Here is a 17,504-nt window from a genome sequence, read left to right as displayed (position 1 = left end):
CCTTGAGTCCAAAATGTGCTCACTTTTTAAATTTTTTTTTTTTAATTTATCAAAATATTTCAAGTTCCTTGTGCTTGCGCTTAATGTTTTGTTTTCAAGTAAAACACCTGAAGAGCTAAACTCACTTTCAGGTTATCTGGGGACAGTCTTTATTCCCTGAGTGTATTTGCAAGGCACAAAGCAAGGTCCTACCTTCCATGTTCATGACTTTTAATGTGTATTTACATTATTTTTGACTGTGTCATAAAATATACAGCCTGAACAAACACTGCAGCACCCTCTGCTATACTCTGAACTTTTGGAATTCAAATGTGATTTAAACTGTGGTGTGCTTTGTGCGTGAGCTGTGCATTTCTGTTTCTCGCACAGCCACCCTCTGGAATGGGGTGGGAACAGGGGCCGCAGTCTCCTCTGCCTGGGAGGTGGAACAGGGAGAGTTTTGTATCCCCTGGAATACGTTCTGCTCAACAGTAAGTTCTTGATGTAGGAAAGATGTGAGGGAGGAGAATTGGATGAAAAAAGCGTCTCTGAGAGGCAGGAATTCCACCTGCAACATGCAGATATTCTCAGTTTTGGTCTGTGGGATTACCTGAAAGGAAGGAACAGTCCTGAGCAGCCTGGGGCTTCTTTTAGCACATTTAAGGTTTGCACCCTGAATCATATTTCCTTGTGATGTCAAGGTTTCAGATGCAGGAATCTGAGCCTTTCTTTGTGAATGAAATGGGCTCCATGTAACTACTCGGATAGGATGATATAAATACATTAGCTTCATATGGAACACAAATATCTATTTTTTTGATAGTAATGAATAGATATTTATGAAATAGAAAATTCCTGATAAAAACCCTACAGCTTCCCATACAGCAAATTTCTATCAAAAGAACTAGACATACGTTCATTTCAGTGATATTTCCTATTTTCAGCTCCATGAATTGCTAAGCAGTAGAAAAAACATACTGTGCTCTGGATTCTTGTAAGTCATTGCAATCTGGTACTTGGAGCCATTGTATGAGCCAAATAACATCTGTGACTCAGAAAGATGTTACGATGTTTTTGTAATCCCAAGTATTTACGAGATGGAGGGAGACTGAAGGAGGTAATGTGGCAAAGCCAGTCAGCTGCAGCTTGAACCTTGCCTGACTGTTGAGAGTCTTTCTCCTATTGCTTATGTTACCGTATTATTACCTACTGTCCTTGGCTTGTATTCACCTGGATGTAGTCAGAATCTGTTAAAATTGTACCTCAGGAATATTCCCTCAAAAGTGATATCTTCCCAACTTTGGGAAGCTGGTCAAGCCCTGAGGACTTGCCCAGTGTCCTTCAGCAGATGCCCCTGCTCCCACAAGGGCTGAAACAGCTGGAACTGGAATTTTTTCACCAAGTTCAGTGTGAACAGAGCTTGGATTCTTTAGCTGAGGGGCTAATTTATGATATGTAATTTCCCACCCCCCATTCGGCTTTATGGGTCTGGCATAGAAAACGGATTTGAATGTCCTGGAATAGATAAAAAAGGAGTATAAAAAGTAGATAAAACAAAAAGATATATTTAATTTGAAAAACACATTTTGGAGGGGTCTTAGAGAATATCAAATTGGTTAATTAATATTCTTTATGTATAATTGTTATAACATGTATGTCAAGCTAGATAATGTGCTATGAAAACTCTCTGCAGGAAGGAGAGAGGGAATATTGACTAAAGGACATATTATAGAATGTAGCTCTTTCTCTTGTGAATTGCTAGTGAACTCATTTTGTTTTAAATTATTCATTATTTTGACTGTTTTCTAAAGATATATTTGAGCCAGTGTATTTTTCTTCAAATTTCTCAGTAGAGAAGTTGCTTCAAATATTCTGTATTTATAGTTTTCATGTGTGAACTGTTTCTAATGTGCATGGAGATAATAAACTACACTGAAATATATTTTAAAATACTTCAGTGAATATTTTTGCATGCAAAGCAGTTTGCTTGGTTACACTCAAAATGTGTCTTCAGAATGCAGGAGAATTCTGTAAAAATGTGTTTGTTAAAGTACATGGAATAAGACATGTAATTTTTTCTGTGTTTGTGTATTTCAGAGTAAATTCTAGAACACTGTTTACTGGTGTGTCCAGGATTTGAAGCTTGCTTAAAATGGTGCTTTCCAGACAGTGCGGCCCAAGGAATTTTGAGGATGTCTCCTTATGTTGTGGTTTCCTCATATCCAGTGCAGGAATTAAAACTGGATGATAGAACAAGCCATCAGAGGTTTATCTTCTTATTTTCTAGTAACTTGAGAGTATTCTGGAAATACAGCCTGAGGTTTTCTCCATCAGAAAACTGTTGATGTGGGTTCAAGGCATGCAGCTCAGAGTCTCTGTGTGTGTATATGCAGCTTTATGTACCTCTGCATGCACTTATACCCATGGACAGGTTTTTGCTGTTTCATCCAATCCTGTTTTCACTCTTGGTAAAGGCTGGTAATCCCACAACATTTCCAGCTCCTTCTAATAGTCTGACTTCTGAACCATTGATCATTTCCTGTAATCATTTTTTTCAGTGTTTATGAATTTTCAGAAAGTCAGCAGGTGTATTTAGCTAAGGAAAAGCCAGGAGGGTGTTAGATGCACTCTGCTCCAATCACTGTGGTCTGAAATGTAATTCCTGGTGCTGGAAGCCCCTGAGGTGGTAACAACTGGAACCTGGAGGAGAGTCACATGGAATCAGCATTTCATGCTTGTATGATTCTTGCTTGCTTTCCCAGGCTTCTGTTGCTGGCAGCTGTCAGAAACAAGGAGTCCTGGTTGGATGAGCCCTTGGTGTGGCTCAGCACAGCCCGTTGATGCTGGTTTTGATTTGTGTTTCAGTTACTTTTACCACATAAAATGTCACCTATTAATTGCTTTATTGCTAATTATTTGTCATTAATATCTCTTCACTGCAAAAGCAAATTGTTGAAGGGTTAGTAGCTCATTAAATATGAGAGACTGAAGCACTTTGTAGCTGCTTTAGTTTTTCAAACATTTATTATCAACTGTTTGAGATGTAATCCAGTAGAGAGTGTTGTGTGTCAACTGGTGTCTGACATCCTTGGTGGGGGGTGGCATTCTCTGCCACAGTGTCTTGGAAAATGTTGTCAAAGGACACAGGGTACCTGATGTTAGGAACATTATTTAGAAATTATAGCTAGAAGTAAATGCTGTAAAAATATCTTTTTGTTGGGAAACGGCGGCAATGTTAAGGATGGGGTATGTTGTACAGCAATTGTCTTTTGCTTGAAACTAAAAAAAAAATGTTGATACCTTTTCCTGTTTAATATTGCCCTGTAAATAGCATATGGGGTTTTTAACAAAGACAATAGGTGCTGACTTGTATATTGATATATTTTGGTAATAGCATTTTCTTTCCTATATGTGTCTGGTTAAAGCCACTGGAGATTTTAATTTTTCCTCCTCTTTCGTGGATTAATTAATTTCTGGAGATGGACAGGAATAGAAATTAATATTAATTTCTAAAAAGATACTGTGGAATTGTTCTACATGATGAATATGTTTTTGCAGTAAACTAGTGGAGTCTTTGGAGAAGTACATTTTTGATCCATTTTCATTAGGAGTTTGGAGAATTTGGTACCAGCTCACTGGGCTTTCAATAATCTGCAATTTTAAAGCATTGCTTTGAATGACAATTTAAAAGAGCAACAAATATCTCTGAACTCCCTACAATAATCTACTCCAGACATTTCCATATTCTCTTTTTTTTGTCTTCATGGAAGAGGTATGGACCTGATGTTCACAAATTTGCCTGAAGCTGTGATTGAGATGAAAAGTGTTGCACAAAGATAATTTGGTGAAAAGCAAATAAAAGCATAGTGGGTGCTACCAAGGATAAAATACACATATGATGCTCAGAGATTAAGGTGAATTAAGTGTATGATGAGCTTTTATCATTAGTATAGTCAGTGCCTCCATGGGCTCAACCTTCTTTACAGTCATGAGCTCTTACTGCTTCCCTATGGAAGTGGGGCAAAAAATTGACTTTCAATTCAGGATCATGTTCTAAAGTGGATGAATTTTATGGCAAAATTGCCATTTGTAGAATTATAAGTGCCTGAATATCAGCCTAAAAAAGTGAGGAATCTGAAATTCCCCCCCAAAGCATCGTATTTCCATGATTTGGCTGGCTCCACCTAAGAGCAGAGTTGAACTGGCGGTAAGACAGATAATTAGTGTTTTAAGTATGAATCTGTAGAGTTCTCAGGAAATCTTTTTCTCCCTCTGAAATTTGAAATAACTTTTTAGAAAGCTGATGAACGGAAAACATATTTATCAAGCTCTGTTCCAATTATGAGTTCTTGTTCATCTGTGCGCAGTAGCATGAAGTAGGAAGTGATATTTTGACTTGTTTTTGTATTTGAAAAACTTTAACCTAAATCAGGATGAAATCACAGAATTTTGCAGATCTTTAAAGGGGAAAAACTGCATATATCAAGAACTTAGTATGTTTTAAAAAAATTCACTTTTAGTGAAACTTCAATTTGCAGTTATGACAATAGGAGGTTTGAAAATATTTGCAAAAAAACCCATCAGGGATTGTGTTGAATTCTATTTCACATAAATTTTTCAGCTTCGACAAAGTGACTTTATTTCTTAAAAGAGATGTTTTACCCAAAAATTCTCAGGTAGAAAGAATTAAAGCTATCAGCCCTTTAGGGATGACATGTTTGAAAGCCTTTTTACCACGTTAATGACAGCCCAAAGAAAGTTTAGGCAAATTTTTTGGGTGATCTGCCACAAAAAATCAGTGTCAAATTTGCTGATTTTAAGAGTCTAATGCAAATTTTCACTGTTAGATGTTCTGTTGATTAATTCCTGGAAATATTTTCATCCAAGCTTGAATTTTCATTGAGTTAAGTCAGTTATTTGCCTACACCTCTGCAACAGGGGGAGCACACTTGCAAATCTTCAAGAGCAAATCAGAGTTAAACCACTAGTATAGTGAAACAGAAAATAACATTACATAGTACAGGATCTGGGCTTTTTTTTTCAACCACTTCGAGCATTCAAGAAATTAATCTTCTCGACATATCAACTAATGTGGTGAATCTTATCTTTGTTTTTAAAGAAAATTTTAAATGGGGCTGTCTTTCATTGTAGTTCTGGTAATAAAAAATAAAGTTGCTTTTAAGCGTTAAGCACCAAAGATAAAGGCTCTAACCAAATGGCATAAATATAGTGATTTTAGCAAGAATTGCACAATAGAAGAAATTAATAGCTATTTTTCCCCTGCTCTAGTTTTTCAAAATTTCCAATTTCCACAATTACCTTCTTCAATATCTGAATAAACATGGAATAAAATGGAAATCATAGTTTTAAGTTCCCTTATATTTTGTAGACCTGATTTTACTTTTATAATTTTTTGAATGCTGGAATTTACTTTTTTTTTTTTTTTTTTTTTTTTTTTTTTTTTTTTTTTTAAGTAGAAGCAGAGTTTCCCTTGTTATTGGCTGCTATTCAGGCAAACACTGAATTCTGGCTATCTTGTAAATCAGCAGGATTTTGTTGTTTTTGCAATGTTTCTTAATCTTTGGTAGCAAAGTAAAAATCAGTACAGAATTTCTGTGGTTAATTTTTCCGGGTGTTTTTTTTGGGTGGCTATCTCAAAAGGAGATGCAAGATGTTACCTTGCATGAATTTTCAGGCTCAGAGTTGCGTGTTAATACAATACAAATTTCTAACATAAACAGCAAAATGGTCACAGATGCAGGATTGATCACAACCCTTAAAGTTTATACTATATCAACCAAAAAAATTATAGAAATTGAAATATACAATAGGGTTAAAAAATGAGGAAAAAAATAACAGAGCTGTGTAAGTTTTATGATATTTAATCAACTCATGTGCGTGGCATATTTTAAATATACGATTTAATTTAAATGAGCATTTCCTTTTACAAAGGCTAGAATCATCCTTTCAGCAGTAAAAATCATCAATTAGAAACTATGAAGCAGGAGTTTAAACATTAAAAAAAATTATATGAATGATATGTATTTCTTACTGAGGTGGAATCTATAACTGTATTTTAAAATATCTGGATATACGTCTAATATTAGTTAAAAAACTTTGTCCTATTACAGAAAAAGAATAAATGACTTTTAAGTAAGCTAATCATAATTCTACTGTCATAGGCAGATTGTTTTGATGACAGACATTTAATGAGGTCTGGGTTCGTGGAGACTCCTGGACAAAAGATTTGCAGCTGCTGGACAAATTCAGTCCCTGGCAGGGCAGAAATCTGAAACTTCCATGTGGCTTCAGTCTCAAGGTGTTTAGAAGGACTTGGACAATTTTACAGAGCGGGGCTTTGTGTACATATGCTTCAGACCCCTTCTAAAACTTGAGACAAAGAATTCATTTTGTGGTTGTTGAAAATGTATATTAAACTCTTTATGGTCAACTACCCGGTTTATTTGTCCACTCAAAATATTAAGTGTCAACTTCTCAACATCAATAAAAAGTAGTTAATTGCTTCTGATGAGATGTTTTTATTAAATATTGTGGCTTTATTTTTAAATCTCGAAATCCCAAACTCTGGGAACCTCAGAAACAGTTAGAAAGAAAAGAGGAAGAAGTAAATAGAATTAGAAAATGGAGGAAAAGGGAAAATAAAAGAATACCACCACTCCGTTTTCAAAATCAGACATAAATTTACATTCAGGTCTTAACCTCATCAGACTAATAGACCTATATTTAAACAGGCATTTAGCAGAGCAGAAATGGTTTTCCTGTCTAGTATATTTATAACCTTGAAGGCCTTTCCCTTATTTGTCTCTTTCCTTTGACCTTTCATTAGAACACACTTTTAAACCGTGAAGTGGCGAATGTCGTACAGCTTTGCTGGAGGCACATTAAACTCATTCAAAGCACAAATGTTACTGTATAAAGTTCACAAACTTTCATTTATTTTGTATCCAGAAAAGAAAGGTTAAATATTGCTCTTTTTTTCTTTTTTTTTTTTTAGAAGGCAGTACTTGGGCAGTGACGAGTTGAAAGCCTACTAAATGTAAGTGGGCCTTGAAAACCATATTGTGGTTATGAAAAATATCTCAAACTACTTTGAGTTAATTTGAGATAATTTTGCATTAAATTTCCATGGCTCCAAAACATAATGAATTTTTTTTATATATATATATATATATATATTTATTTAAAGAAAACCTGAGATGTTGTTTGTCTGTGTTTGTGTTGAAAAAGATTGGATCAGTTAAGTGATATAAGTACTGGATGAACTATGGTGACGTTTCCCACTTTTAAATCTGCCTAGTCCAGTGCTGTGGTTGAGGGTTTGTAACCAGTGGAAGAGCTTTAGATGCACTTTTGGAGAAGGGGTTTATTGCTTCATTTCACCCAAAAGAAAACCCAGGTCATACAGTCCGAGTGCTGAGTTTGGGACCTGGTGTGTGGAAGGTTGGGGTGGATGGTGGTGACACCTCCTGCTCTCTGCTGAAATGCTCCTGTGACCTTCCTTGTGAGTCTCAGCCCCAAAAACTTTCAATTGTGTTTTACTTCTCAAAAATTGGAACTTTTAAATCTAAATTCTGTTTTAATCTGAATCTCAAAAAATATTATTGTTCGTCATTGTTTGGACTTCTCATCAGCTCTTTTATTCTCAACATATTTCCATGTATAGAATATGTAGCGCTCAGTCTGACAGGAGGGAGCACAGAGTGTTTTTGCATTGCTAGTTTCTTTCTTTTTTTCTTGTGGCTGTTTTAGTGCTTGTCCCTGTGCAGATCCTCAGAGTGAACATTGTCTCTCATCTAAAACTTTTCACTTTGGATGTGAGTTGGCAATGACTGAAACTACAATTTGTAGCTTAGCTACTGCAATTGCTTATGAGGATCAGTCCTTTTGGTTATTCTTGCGGATCCTGTGGAAACAACTATTCTCCTGTGTCTCCTTCTGGCCAAGCCTACAGGACACTGGGTAGTCTTGACAGCCATGTGCCAGTTTCAGTGTGGAGACTGCCAGTATTCTTCTAACAGCATCTGTTTTCTCTCTATCAAACTGATCATTTTATTTGAACAATTTGGTTATTTGACTTATAGATGCAGTAGCTGCTGTAACGAATTCATAAAATATGCATATGGTGGACTAGAGGAAGCTACCAAGACTCATGCATTTTGCATGGGGCTCACTCCCTTTTTTCCTCTTCCCACAGGTCTCCTCCCTCCTGGATAATGTGGCTTAGTGTGTAAGAGCCTTATGTTTTCAATAAACTCTCCTCTTCAGGAACATCATTGTTGAGAATCTTATTTGCATTTTTAAGTGTGGGTGTTAAGGTGGATTTGTTCGAAAACTTTAAAGACCCAAACCCATCAGGAAAAAGAAAAAAAAGTCCTCCAAACTGAAAATAAGGATTGCAGAGAATGGCTGATGTTTTTCCATGCAGCTCCCATGACAGTGGGCAGCATCCCAAGCCAGAGTCTGGAAGCAGAAAATCCAGCAGCATGTCTGTGATGCTTTAACTAAAACCCCAGGCGTGTCCTCTGACCAGAACCACAGCTGGTGAGAGGGGCCCTGCTGGTCCCCAGCCCTTCCTCGTGCACTACCTGTCATTCACCATCCTTGCCTTGGCTTTCAGGTTTTCCTGCTCTTTTGTCCAACAGTGAGAATGAAAAAAACTCATCTCGAGGATGAGGTCACCTTCTCCTGCCTTAGAGCTTCACCCACCAAACACCACAATCCCAGAGTCAGTTGTGGGAAGAATTTGGAAGTGTATGGTACACACAGAGCTCTGTGGCACAAAAAGAAAGATGATGGGTGCTCCCTCACTGCATTTGTTCCATGTTTTAGCATTTCTGATTTTGTCTCTGGAAGACAGAAATGTCAGGGGGACAGAAGGGGCAGCCAGGGCATTTGAAGAACAGCTGAAACAAACACAAGTGTAGGCAAGGCTTAGGCTTTGAAATGCTAATTTGAAGGCAGAATGCAATGAAATGTCACATTGCATCCAAACTTGGAGAAAGTTGGATCTCCCTCTCCTGCTCCTTGCATATCTGCACCCAGACACTGGCAGTGAAGAGAATGTTCATCCAAATGACTTTGCCTTGGTACTGATGAAAGTTTCACTCAGAATGGTTGTGTTAGAGATGCTGTGTGGTGGTCTCACACCACAATGATAGCAGCCAGCAAAAACCTTGAAAAAGCACGTGAGGACTTGCTCCATGTCTTTGGCAGGTGCTGGCTCATCTGCTCTGTGCATTGTGAGTGCCTCTAATTTACTCCTTGTGCCAACGTATGGAAGCTGAGAGTATGGATTTAGGTAACCTTGCCCAAGGAAAAGCACAGCTCTACTTCCAGCTAAACCTGCTGTGGGGTTTATTTTTAGTTTTTATTCCCCCCTTCCCTTGTCTTGCTATTTGCAGAAGGATAGGAAGAGAAAGCTGAAATATTTTAAAGGAGATTTCAGGTGGAGATTTGTTAAGGGCGAACCAAACTGCTGTTCTAGATATTTCAGATACTCATTCAGATCAAGTGTGAACTGGAAAATGAAAGAAGTTAAAAAAAGAGATTAAAACCCCATTTGCTTTACTTTTACAGAGATTATTCTCTGTTCCTGTGTTTCTTGCAGGTTAAAACTTCATTGCTATTGCAGATTAGTAATTTCAGTTCCATAGTATACGTATTTACAGTGAGCAACTGTTGGCATTTTAAATCCGTGTCTCTCTATCATGTGAGCTGTGGAGCTTCCAGCAAAGTTGTGGAGTCCGTAGAGCTCTGTAGCATGGAGAGAATGGTTACATTCATCTCTGCACCATTTGATTTTGGCCTAACTTTAAGTAACATAACAGTCTTGCATATTAAACTGTAATGTGGTATTCCCGTGGACTATGTACAGACCTCAAAAGCTTTCAAATGCATTTGCAGCCACCCTGATTGACACAACCAAGAATTATTTATGCTAACAAAGGAGAAATGTGACAGGCTCTGCAGCATGTTGGTGTGGCCTCCAGGTTAAAGATCTGATTTTAACATCTCTTTCTTGCTGATATGATGTCTCTCTTTATCTGCGCCTTCACTGCAAAGGGGGGAGAGCAATTCTTCCTTATAATTAAACTCCTTCAGAGCTGTGAAGGGGCCTTGCTGTGTGAGAGCTCAGAGCAGCCCTGTGGCAGCACAGTGTCTGCAGGGCTTGACACAAAGAGAGCACAGATTTTCGTTTGCCTTTTTATGTACAGTGCTGCCAAATGTGGCTTTGAAGGTACTGTGCTGTTGTTAGGCGGAGTATTGGATGCTGAAGGAAAATTTTGACTGCTATTAACTTGCTGAGAGATAAGTGACATTAGGCTGAGAACAAATATTATTGAACATCAGTGAATTAACACCCTTATCATCCTTCTCTTGTCTGTCTTCAGAGTGGACTCAGTAGTAGATATCTGCCTGTTATCTCCCCACCCCATTTTCTGAGCATTTTTGAAGTGCAGATGTTGGAGAGTTGCTCTCTTATGCTAATCTATGGGAATTTCAAAAGTTGACTTATTAACACTAAGAAAGTCCTCTCTCAAATTGCACGTTGTAATGTTGTTCTCTGGCACCTTCCCAAAACAATAGACTTCAAGGACACACCAGGTACCTTCTGTTTACAGGAACATATTTCACTTTTTCAATCAGGCATTGTTTTGTTAGGTTTATGTTGCTCAGCAAATTGCTGCCTGTGAAATGCAAAATGGATTATTTGGTAATTAAAATATTTCAAATTTATGAGAGAGTTTGAAATCAATAAAATAGCCTTATTTCAGTGGAATAGAGCTATATGTCTATTAGAACAGCATCCTGTAAGTTATAGAGGAGTAGAAGTAAAACTAGTAAGTGCTTTCCATTTCCTTTGGGATTGTTCTCCATTGGATGGTATGTTAGCTACCAGGATTTTTTTCTCCATTTAATTTAAATATCCCAAGGCATGGGCCTTGTAATATACCTATTATTTTTCATGTGCAATTTGAAAAAGTGTCTCTCTCTGCTGGAATCCTTTAGTATTACAGCTGTGATTTGCAACGTGCCTTAGAATCTGAAATGAAAGCAGGGCATCACCTCATAGCACTGAGGCTCTTGGACAGCCCAGCATCTTTGGCCAAAGGCCAGTAATTCAGGAAGTTCAATAGCAGAGCCAAGGGGAAAGAATATAAGGATTTCTCAGTGCTTGAAATTAACCTATTCTGAAAGAAAAATGAAACAGAAATAGGAAAAATAATATTTTTAAAATATGTTTTTGTTGCCATAGTAATTCTTGTCATACATTCTATATAAATATCACCTGCTAGAAATACAGAAACTTGTACTTTGAAGAGAAGAATACTTCCAGGTGTATAATTCTGTCAAAGTGAATGTTAACGTTTATCATGGCTAAATCTTTGCAACTGATAAATATTGTTCTGCTTCCACTTTTTTATTTCCCCCTACTGACATTTTTAAGCCAATATCCTGTAAATGTCAGTATTGTTAATTTTACATCTTGGAAAGGTGAAAGGTTGGAGAGCTGTATATTGGGACACAGAAACATCATAGAAGCAAATTGAATTTTAATGGGACTTCGAATAGAGTGCCTTTCAGACTGCTTTATTTAGGTGCAGGATATGTGTATGTTCTTTATTTCACTTTATTTCAGAATTTTTACCCACCTATTTTTACCCAGTTTCTTGGGGTTGCTTATTTTAATAAGGAAGTGTATCTGTAAACCCATGAAAACTGGCCACCAACCGAAAGAACATTGTAAAATGATGTTTAAAGCTGATGGAGAAATTATTGTCAAGTAAACTCATTTGAAAATTACTCTGGGAATTTAAAGCTCATCATGGCATGATCAAAACTGGAGTTCTAGGTATCTACTAAAAAAGCTGGCTACAGGGAAAGAAGTTTTTTATAATTTGAGGGAATGACGTTAATGAATAGAATTGACTGTATTTGTGTATAGTCAATTCAGTGTGTAGTCACTCAGTGAGACTGAGACACACCACTAAGTTGCACAGAAGTTTTCTTTCCTTGGTTAAGAACAAGATTTTCTCTGTTTCTCTAAGGTTTTCCTCCTTCCTTTCCTCTAGCCTGGCATGACCTTACTCATGGACTGTGGCTTCGGGAAGGGTGCTCAGAGGCCAAATACGAAAGCTGCTTGTAGGTGAAGTAGACAGACATCCTTAGAAAACCTGCTAAATTATAATTTTTAATGTTGTCATTTTAGAAATGCAGCTGTGGCGGAAAAATAAATCCCATTTTGCATCTTCAGAAACTCCTAACATTTGTTAGAATAATTTTTGTTGCCTTCTGATGCTAAAAATGGGGCAAAGATCAATTGATAATCATGGCATAAAAACGTGGAATAGCAAAGATTTAATGCAGTAGAAGATTAACAGTATGAAGAATTTTTTTAAAGTTATTTGCCCTAAATAGAATCCTGTGGGGAGATTTAGACTTCCAGGTCTCCCATTAGATGCTGCAAATACTGAAGGCAGGGATTGCTAATGAACAAATAGTGACTAGTGGTTGGGTACAGGTGTGGCAGTATTTACAGAGTCTACACAGGGGAAAGAGGGATTAAAATTTGTGTTACTGAAGCTGCAAAGAAAACCAGAGAGAGTTAGTGTCAGTACCCAGGTGAGAGAGGTGCTTCAATAACTGTGCAAAGTGTGAATGTTCAGTCAGAGGTTTAAGCCTCGGGGTGAAATGAGCAGCACCTGGACTAGACACTGGCCACTGCCTTTCTCCGTATTTTGAAATCTGTGCAAGAAATGTTGCCCAAAGTATTTCACGTGTTTTACTCAATATCTACAAAAACAAAGCAAAATGTTGTGTTTCTCTTCACAACATTGCGTGGGTTGTTTTACTCATTAAGTTTTTCCCTGTTTTTTGGTTTTTTTTTTTTTTTTTTTTTTTTTTTTTTTTTTTTTTTTTTTTTTTTTTTTAATGCTTAGGAATTGTTTAATTTAGGACGTGTAAACATACTGCTTTGATGCTCTCACAGACATGAAATGCTGTCAGACCAAACTGTCTTCTGAGATACTGCTGTACCCCTTCAGCCTCTGTTATTTTTGTCCTTAACATGATGCTGGTGCTGCTTCAGCAGCAGCTGATGGGCAATCCCCAATGCTTTTCCCTCCCTTTCTTCTCCTGGCTAGTGAGGCCAAGGGAGGGAAACCCAGCACTGCTAAAGTCTGATGCTTCCCCTGAAGTTTCCTGGTCACTTCCCTGATTAATAGGGACAGTAGGTGGCTGCAGCTATTTTCCCATGGTTTTTTAACTTATAAACTAGTAGGAATACAAATACTTTGCAGTATTGTTCTAGGGTTACAGGCTGTGGTGATCCTACCAATTCCAAGTTTGGAATTGGGATTCTTGTATTAAAAGAAGGATCCCATTCTTATCCTTCTGCTGAGTATTCACACAGAAGGATAATACTCATATCTAAATTAACAGAACACATTTTCCTTTTTTTTTCTTCTGAACCTATGTATCAGAAACATGAGCCAGGAAAAAAAAAAAAAAATACTACCAGTCTTTTTTTCTTATTCCTCTCCCTGATTTAGATTTAATTATTACATTAAAAAAGTTACCAACAAAGGATGAAGAAATGTTTCTTGCTGTTAGTGAGGGATGAGAATATTTCAAACATCAAATGATCAGCATCCTGTGGGAAATAATCTTATCTCTGTCATGTGATTTGATTAAAAAAGAGCTTGGAAAAAAGGTTTATTGCTGACTGAATGTGGAGATTCATCTGACCTTTCTGCTTAAAATGTTATTTCAAATCAAATCGATTAAGGAGTTATATTACAGCTTTCAGTGTTTAAGAAAGCTCAAGTATGTACTTGGTATCTTCACACAGATCTCTCTCAGCTTATCTTCATGCTCTGTCTTTAAGCCATCTGCTCCTTTTCTGTGGTCATTGTTTTCCATATTAATTAGCACATAGCGTCTGCTGACTAAATACGGATTTAAAGACTTAACTCCTCTGTGCCTAATTGTTTGAGGGGGGAAAAAAAGAAACTAGAAATAAATATAGCAATGCAGTTTGAAATTTGCAGTCATTAGGATAAAGCTGTGAATGCACTTCTGGGTGTTTAGGCAGCTTGAATAATTTAGGGCCTTTATATATAGCTGACTTGTCTCATTTGATTTATCTTCTTCACATGGGATTTTGTACTATTTCTGGGTACTTTATTATTGCTATTGTCTCTCACATTCATAATACAGATAGAAGCACAGAGAATGAGCAAAAATTTGAGGGAGAGGGTAGCATCTGCTTACCCTCAGTTGATTTAGCAGTAAGTGGTATGTAAGCACATTTAGCCTTTCTCACCAAATACAAAATTCAAGCTCTGTGAGGCACCAGGACCTACTTTTCCTTTCACATTTCAGCCTACAATTTCTCCATTTCCAAATGAGAGCAGCATTGCTGATCACTAAAGGTACAGCTCTATTTTAAAACAAATCCTTTCTATCGGTCCTCGTGGTGCTTTTCTCGAAGGTATTTTGCTCCTCACAGCACATTTTCTGTGTGAAAATGAAAGGCAGTGTTTGAGTTGTGTGAAAACTTTTCACCTCCTCTGTCAAGTGAAAATTATTAGGCACTTCTCTGCAGAAACCTCTGTTATTTGCAGAGAAGCTGCTATGTTGACTCTAACACTGTCTAACACGTGCTAATAGTCTGTGCTGTGCTGCCCTTGCAGGTCCTGCTGCAGGAGGGTTGTACTGCTGAAGTAGCTGCTGAAGGACATAGACCTGGTGTAGTAGGGCCAGGAGAGCTGGTCTGAATGCAAACAGACATTTGATTCTGCTTTTTGAGGGTTTGGTCTCTTGCTTTATTTTGTGATTGCAGCAGAATGTTCACCCTCGTGCTTCAGCACTGTCTTAAGACACAGCACTGGAAAGCTGCTGGTGTTTTCCCCAGGATAGGGAATACCTGCTGTAGCTCTGCTGCACAGCTGTGGTTCTTTTTTCCTCTATGTTTGCTGAGATTTCCCTAAAATGTGTGAGATGGTCAGAAGAAGCGGTGGTGCTCTGGGGAGCCGTTTGAATTTTTTTCTTCTGGTACCAGCACAATGTTCGTGAGGGCTTTTGCTCTCAGACTCTTTATAACTGTCATGGCTGCATTTCTCCCTCAGCCAGGTATTCGTGTGGAGAAATGCTCTCTGTGCTGGGGATTGACTCTGATATCCTCTGGCTGATAGATCCCTTTGGAGAGGTGAGCAGATTGACTCTGGAGTGGAATGTATCGAGAAAATGCAAAATTAAAAGTTCTACCATGTCAACCTGGAAAACAGCCTTTCTCCTGCATGGCTGTGGGTGTACCCAGTGCAAAACACACAACATATAGGAGTCTAGTGCGGAGGCTGCTCCAAATTGTATTTTGTGAATTATTTGAGTGAGGAAGCACAAGTCAGTTTTAGTTCTTACATCTACTTGATCATTCTATCTTTTGTAGACTATATTTTCTTATATGTATTATTGCATATTGCAAAAATTACTATATGCAAATAGAAGCTCATGTAGTTAAGTACTGAAACAAAGTTTCACTCTACTTCTAATACCTAATAGGGGTTGCAAATGCCTTATGTATCTATATAAAACCATATATTTGGTCCCCTCAAGCACTCCTCCAATCATAAAAAACCCTGCATTTGAAATACTGTGATTAAAAATGTGCTTTGATTTCAGTAACATACAGTTGCTAAATGTTCTTCTTTAAAACCCAAGTTCTTCCATTCACTTACAGTTGCTAGTATTCAGTGACAAAGTGATCACAGTGATTGTAATTAAATATTTATCATACGGTTCTCTTTTGTCATTTGGATGTTACAAGGCAGGCAAAGATATACTTTAAAGGCTGAATAGTAAGCTATATTATGATAGTATATCAGGCAAATGAGTGTTTGATGGGCTGTGTTAACGTGAGCTAAAAATAAAATCCCATCTGTTCACCTTTCAAACTGCATCAAGACACTGCATATGGGTTGCGGAATAATTTAATGAAACACAAATGAAAATATGTTTATTTCCGTCTTGCTGAAACAAGTGAAAGAGGCAACTTGTTAGTAAAGATGTTTTAACAAGCAGAGAATTGTGTGCTTATGGCTTTTCTGGAATATAGTAGCACTGCAATCATTTGAAATCATAAACGAGTTGATGTAGAAGAAGAGATTCACTGAAGATACAGTCTAATAATCAAATACTTGACTACTGGTGCCAAGAGTTTGAATTGTTCACACAGTTAGGGATGTGCCCCGTTGGCATCAGACCTGCAGAATGCATTGTGATCTTTGGGGACACTGTTTTTTAGTGTTCAGTTTTTTCATAGTTGAATGAATTCTCCTAAGAGGCATTGGTTGTCTCTATAGAGAGACTTTGGAGGCGTGTGCTGATTTACCCTATCAATGACCTGTTCCATAAAAATAAGCTGTTTCAAGGTATGAGCTGTGCTCTGTACCATGGCTGGGTGCTGTACAAGAGATGATCAATGGGGGTGCTGCTGCCTCTGAGTTCTTGCTGATGATGGTGCAAATCAAAGCCACTGGAGCAACAATCATTTCTGCGTGCTCAGGACTTTGAATACGCTGCCTGTTTTAATACTTGTAGTGGAATGATTTTTTTCTGCTTTTTCAGGTAATTGTATCTTTGATGTTGATGCAGTTGTATTCGCCTTGCTGCTCTGTTTTTCTACAGGCCCTTGTAAATTCTGTCTGTCGCTTTCACCAAGCATTTCCTATTGCTTTGTCTTTATCTTCAAAGCTCAGCCATTTCTAGTGACTTCAAATCATAGCTCTCCATCTGTTGCTGGTTTTCTATACCAAAATTAAAAGATGCTGTGTAATCTGTTAACTGCATTTGAAGGGTATGAGAGAGTTTGTTCTCAAAGGAGTTCTGGGACCTGATCCTGAAATTTGGAGATTATTTGCCACATGTAAGTTTCTTACAGATGAGGAAACACTTACCAAGGCAGGGCCAGATAGGCAGAGTTTGTTTAGCTACTGAAAAGACCAAATGCAGGGTATGAAAAGTCAGAACGAGACGAGCTCAGAGAATCTGGGTAAAGTGTGCCTTAAGTTTCAGGCTAGAGGGGCACCTCTGGCTATGTTACATCTAGTTCCTTGACAGGAAAAGAATTCCTGTGTTCTTAGAAGAAAACCTGCATGTGCATTTACACTGTGCTTCACCAGAGCCCCAGGAGATCAGGACTGGGAGGAGTGCCACGGGCTGTATGAGGCCACATGCTCAACTTGGTGGCTGCTGTCAGTAATTTTTTTTTTTTTTTTTAAAGTGTCCTGAACATGAAGCTCAGAAGGGGTGGGTGGGTGCATGTACGTGTGTGTGTGTGTGTATATATTTTTATATATATAAATCATAGCATTTGCTTTGGTTAAACAGATTGGATTCCCAAATAGCTGATATGTGTTACAACAGCCTTGGAAATGAAAGCCACTTGCCTTATGTTAGAGAGGCACAAACTGTCTGACTTGGCATCTTTTCCAGGTCCCAAA

At 37.7% G+C, this 17,504-nt stretch overlaps 1 long non-coding RNA gene across 1 annotated transcript in view; it reads left to right on the top strand.

Annotated features, from left to right (window-relative positions):
• Positions 1 to 7,038, top strand: part of LOC120755251 (uncharacterized) — a 115,976-nt gene extending 108,938 nt beyond the window's left edge. Inside the window, exon 3 of the long non-coding RNA XR_009208030.1 lies at positions 6,995 to 7,038. This is a non-coding gene — a long non-coding RNA (uncharacterized LOC120755251). The remainder of the gene's footprint in view (positions 1 to 6,994) is intronic.
• The last annotated feature ends 10,466 nt before the right edge of the window (positions 7,039 to 17,504 follow it).

Source organism: Hirundo rustica, chromosome 7 (assembly GCF_015227805.2).
Source record: "Hirundo rustica isolate bHirRus1 chromosome 7, bHirRus1.pri.v3, whole genome shotgun sequence".
In the NCBI taxonomy this organism is placed as follows: domain Eukaryota; kingdom Metazoa; phylum Chordata; class Aves; order Passeriformes; family Hirundinidae; genus Hirundo; species Hirundo rustica.
This window is presented reverse-complemented; position numbering and strand designations above follow the sequence as displayed.